Genomic DNA, 5,956 nt, shown 5'->3' on the forward strand with positions numbered 1-5,956 from the left:
TGCCAGGTAACTGGGACTCACACCTATAATCTTAGCTATTCAGGAGGCTGAGACCTGAGGATCACAGTCCAAAGCCAACCCAGGCAGGAAAGTCCATGAGACTTTCCAATTAGCCATCAAAAAGCCTGAAATGGAAGAGTGGCTGAAGTAGTAGTATGCCAGCTTTGAGTGAAAAAGCTAAAGGATAGTGCCTAGACCCTAAGTTCAATCCCCAGTGCTGTCACATACACATTAAAAAGGGAATACAACCCAGCATTGTGGCTTATGCCTGTAATCTTAGCTATTCAGAAGACTGAGATCTGAGGACCACTGTTCAAAGCCAGCCAGGGCAGGAAAGTTCCTGAGACTCTTACCTCCAATAAACTACTCAGAAAAAGGTGGAAGTTGTGCTATGGCTCAAGTGGTAGAATGCTGGCCTTGAGCAAAACAAGCTCAAGGACAGTGCTCAGGTCCTCAGTTCAAGCCCCAGACTGGCAAGGGGGAAAAAGAGGAAATACAAGACAAAGAACAAACCCTTGAGGTTCAGCCCTCTCTCTCACAGAGTCACAACTCCACTGAACAGAGAAGGTTCTTCAGAATTTTGGCTTCTGTATTTCCCATCCCTGGCTCTTGCCACGCCCCCTCCTGGGGGACTGCCTGCCTGGTGACTGACCACAGACAGTAGTGGGAAGGAGAGGGGGGAGAGGCACCTGCAACCTTCCTCCGTTCTCCTTTTGCACCCTTCCATCCAGAACTAGAAAGTTCCACCACATGCCACACCCTGAAATTGCCCCCTTCCCATCCAGAGTGTGCTAATTTCCTGCTGGGAGATTCTGGAGGGACAGAACCAGCTCATTGGATCTTTAATTATAGTGTTCTCTGATCTGCCTGCTGAGGTTTCCTTGTCACTGCTCTCAAACAATTGTCCATGCATTTTGTAATAGTTGTGCAGTCAAGTTCTATCATAGTCAGAAGCAAAACTCAACTCTCACCCCCCCCCTTTTTTTTTTTTTACTGGTCCTGGTACTTGAACTCTGAGCCTGGGCTCTGTCCCTGAGAGCTTCAGCTCAAGGTGAGCACTCTACCACTTGAGCCACAGCAACACTTCTGGTTTTTTGGTGGATAATTGGAGATCTGAGTCTCATGGATTTTTCTGCCTGGGTTGGCTTTGAAGCATGATCCTCAGATCTCAGTCTCCTGAGTACTTAGGATTACAGGTGTGAGCCACCAGTGCCCAGCAGCTCTCACTTTAAAAAAATTAATTTAACTTAATTTAATTTTTGTAAGAGTAATGGACAGAGGGGTTATAATTACATAAGTAAGTTAATGAGTACATTTTTTTTGGTAGGTTGTAGGGCTTAAACTCTGGGCCTGGGTGCTGTCCCTCTGCTCTTCAGCTCAAGGCAGGAGCTCTACCACTTGAGCTGCATCACCACTTCCAGTTTTTTGGTGCTTAATTGGAGATAAAGTCTCACTGACTTTCCTGCCTGGGCTGGCTTTGAACAGTGATCCTCAGATCTCAGCCTCCTGAGTAACTAGGATTATAGGCATGAGCCACCGGCACCTGGCTGAGTACATTTCTTGTCAAACATTGTTATCCCTTCCCTTGTTTCCTCTCTCTCTTTCCCTCCCCTCCAACTTCCCCTCCTCCACAGGTTGTAAAGTTCATTTCCAACATAATGCCTTGTGAGTATTGCTGTAGCATTGGTTCACTCTTTATCCTTTATCTCACCAGTTTGTTATTCCCCTTCCCTTCCCCAAATCATATAAATATATATACAGGGCACCAGGTACCAAAATCAAAAACAGTGGCAACAGGGGATAAATCAAACGGGAAAAAATGAAAGAAAAAGAAATAACTTCACACAGTACATTTTTAAAAATCCCAGTGCTAGGCATTTGTGGCTCATGCCTGTAATCTTAGCTACTGAGGAGGTTGAGATGTGAGGACTGAGGTTCAAAACCAGCCCAGGAAGGAAAGTCCATGAGACTCTTTATCTCCAACGAACCACCAGAAAAGTGGAAGATGCTGGCATTGTGGCTCAAGTGGTCGAGTGCTTGCCCTGAGCTGAATAGCTCAAGGACAGCACCCAATCCCCACAACCACTACCACCACCAACAACAAAAAACATAAATAAAAAACCCCTCTGTTTTCATATCTTGGACTTCATTTCAATTAGCATCATTTTATATGGTCATATGAACATAGCCATTGAACTATTGTCATCCTCTTCTAGGACTGTAGACATATGCTAATGATTACAAATGAGGGAAACTCTGGACCCTATGTTTCTTTGGGTCTGGCTTACTTCACTTAATATGATATTTTCCCAAGTCTTTCCATTTTCTTATGAATGGGGCCATGTTATTCTTTCTAATGGAAGTATAGAGTTCTATTTTGTGTGTGTGTGTGTGTGTGTGTGTGTATCACATTTTCTTGATCCATTCATCTAGTGAGGAGCATCTGGGTTGGTTCCATATCTTAGCTATAATAAATAGTGTTGCAGTGAACATAGTTGTGCTTGTAGCTTTAATATGGCCTTGTTTGTGATCAGTTGGATAAATGCCCAGGAGTGGGATTGCTAAATCATAGGGAAGCTCTATGTTTATTCTTTCGAGGAACCTCCATACTGCTTTTGAGAGTGGTTGAACCAGTTTATACTCCCACCAACAGTTCAGCTCTCACTTTAAAGCCCAGACCACTGTGCATGTCCACATAAATATCCCCAGACAATGTCCTATGTTGGGTTAGTCCATCAGAGGATTAGAACTGGTAGATGGCCAGAGGCCTGTGGCTCATACCTGTAATCCTAGCTGCTCAGGAGGCTGAGATATGAGGATTGAGGTTCAAAGCCAGCCTGGGCAAGAAAGTTCTGCAGACTCTTATCTTCAATTAACTACTGGAAAACCGGAAGTGGTGCTTTGTCTCAAGTGATTGAGCGCTAGCTTTGAGCAAAAAAAATATCAGGGACAGAGCCTAGTCCCTGAGTTAAATTCCCAGGATTGGTACACACACATACACACAAAAAAAGGACTGGTGGATGGATGGATATAGAAATAGATAAGTATAAAAGGTGATTTATTTATCCAGCATACACAGAGAACTCAAGAAACTAATCCCTCCCAAACCTAACAAATCAATTACTAAATGGGCAAGGGAACTAAAGAGAGACTTCTCAGAAGAAGAGATAAAAATGGCAAAGAGAGGGGCTGGGAAGGTGGCTCAGTGGTAGAGCGCTTGCCTTGCATGCATGAGGCCCTGGGTTCGATTCCCCAGCACCACATAAGCAAAAAGAAAAAAGCCAGAAGTGGCGCTGTGGCTCAAGTGGTAGAGCGCTAGCCTTGAGCTGAAGAGCTGAGGGACAGCGCCCAGGCCCAGAGTTCAGGCCCCACGACTGGACCAAAAAAAAAAAAAAAAAAGAATAAAACTACAGACCAATGTCTTCCCTAAATTTAGGTACAGAAATGGTAAAAATAAATAAATAAATAACAAATTTAATCCAGCAGCAAATAAAAAGGACCCAATAACCAAGTGGGGTTTAACTCGGTATGCAATATTGGTTCAACATTCACAATTCAATCAACTATCAGGAATGGTGATTCATGCCTATAATCCCAGCACTCAGGAGGATAAGGCACAAAATTCTTATGTTAAGGCTAGCCTGGCAACACACCATCTCAACAAACCAGGAAAAACACCAGACACAGAGATCAGTATAGCAGTTCAAGGTCACCCTGGACAAAAACTCAGCAAAAACTCTATCTCAAAAAACAAGTCAAGGGCTTAATATTACAGGCTATGAATGTGGCCTAGTGGTAGAGTGCTTGCCTAGCATTCATGAAGGCCCAGGTTCAATCCCTCAGTACAACATAAACAGAGAAGCCGGGCGCTGGTGGCTCACGCCTGTAATCCTAGCTACTCAGGAGGCTGAGATCTGAGGATCCCAGTTCAAAGCCAGCCAGGGCAGGAGAGACCGTGAGACTCCTATCTCCAATAAACCACCAGAAAACCAGAAGTGGTGCTGTAGCTCAAGTGGTAGAGCGCTCACCTTGAGCTGAAGAGCTGAGGGACAGTGCCCAGGCCCAGAGTTCAAGCCCCATGACCGACAAAAAAAAAAAAAAAACATAAAGTAAAGCCTGAAGAGCACTAGCCTTGAGCCAAAGAAGCTCAGAGGCAGTGCCCAGGCCCTGAGTTCAAGCCCTGTGACAGGAAAAATAAAAATAAAAATACAACAAGTTAAGGGCACTGGTGGCTCTCACCTGTAATGCTGGCTACTCAGGAGGCTTAAATCTGAGGATTGCAGTTCAAAGCCAGCCCTGGAAGGAAAGCCCTTGAGACTCTTATCTCCAATTAAGTACCAGAAAACTGGAAGTGGTACTGTGGCTCAAAGTAGTAGAGTACTTGCCTTGAGCTGAAGAGCACAGGGACAGTGCCCAGGCCCGGAGTTCAAGTCCCACGACCAACAACAACAACAAAAAAACCCAAACCAAAAAACAACAGTGCCAACACCAAATGTTTCAAGGATATAGAGAAACAGAGGGGCTGGGAAGGTGGCTCAGTGGTAGAGCGCTTGCCTTGCATGCATGAGGCCCTGGGTTCGATTCCTCAGCACCACATAAACTGAAAAGGCCAGAAGTGGCACTGTGGCTCAAGTGGTAGAGCGCTTACCTTGATCTGAAGAGCTGAGGGACAGCACCCAGGCCCAGAGTTTAAGCCCCACAACCGACAGAAAAAAAAGAGAGAGAAACAGAATCACCTTCTGAACAGACAGGTCTCAATAGAAGCATGATCAGTATATATGAAGAAATGTTGAAAATCCTTAGTCACAAGGGAAATGCCAATCAAAACTATACCAAGAGCCAGCATTGGTGGCTCACACCTACCATCCTAGCTACTCAGAAAGCTGAGATCTGAGGATTGTGGTTCCAAACCAGACCAGGCTTTATTTTTTGTTAGTTCTGAGGCCTGAACTCTGGGCTAGCACTCTACCACTTGATCCACAGCACCACTTCCAGCTTTTTCTGTTTATGTGGTGCTGAGGAATCGAACCCAGGGCCTCACACATGCAAGGCAAACACTCTACCACTGAGCCACCTTCCCAGACCCCTTTTTGCTTTTTAATTGGAGATCAAAGTCTCTCTGATAATAGGCGTGAACCCAGTCTGGATTTTTTTTAATATTATTACTTAATAGTTGTACAAAGGGATTACAATTCCATATATCAGGTTATGAGTACAGTGCTTCTTGGTCAATGTCACCTCTTCTGTCCCCCCCATTTTCCTCCTCCCATCCTTACCCTCAAGGTATATAGTTTAATATTTCCATAATGTACATTGAATACGATGACTGCATTTGCTCACCCTTCCCTCCTTCCTTTATTTGTGTGTTCCTCTTAGCTCTCCCTACTGGATTATTTTTAAATGAATGAATTATATCATGTGGATGTACCTAGAAAAACTTATTTATAATTTTAATGTGTGAACGAATGAGATTTGTAGTGATATTTTCATGTGTGCATGAATTACCAGTTGATCATGTCCATATACCTTCTACCTTCCCTTTCCCAGCACCTTTTCAGTTCCAAGTAATCTTTTTTTTTGCCTGGGGCTTGAATTCAGGGCCTGGACACTGTCCCTGCTCAAGGCTAGCACTCTACCACTTGAGCCACAGTGCCACTTACGGCTTTTTCTGTTTATGTGGTACTGAGGAATTAAATCCAGGGTTTCATGCATGCTAGGCAACCACTCTACCACTAGGCCACATTCATAGTCTGTAATATTTTATTTTCAACTCAACTTTTTGGTTTATTTATTTTTACTTTTCAGTTTCCACATAGAACAGAAAACGTGATAACTTTTCTTTCTGTGTCCGGCTACTACACTTGAAGTGACTATGTTCAGTTTTATCTGTTTTGCTTTACATAGGAGTATGTGTGTGTGTGTGTGTGTGTGTGTGTGTGTGTGTGTGTGTGTGTGT

Source organism: Dipodomys ordii, unplaced genomic scaffold (genome assembly GCF_000151885.1).
Source record: "Dipodomys ordii isolate 6190 unplaced genomic scaffold, Dord_2.0 Scaffold232, whole genome shotgun sequence".
NCBI lineage: Eukaryota > Metazoa > Chordata > Mammalia > Rodentia > Heteromyidae > Dipodomys > Dipodomys ordii.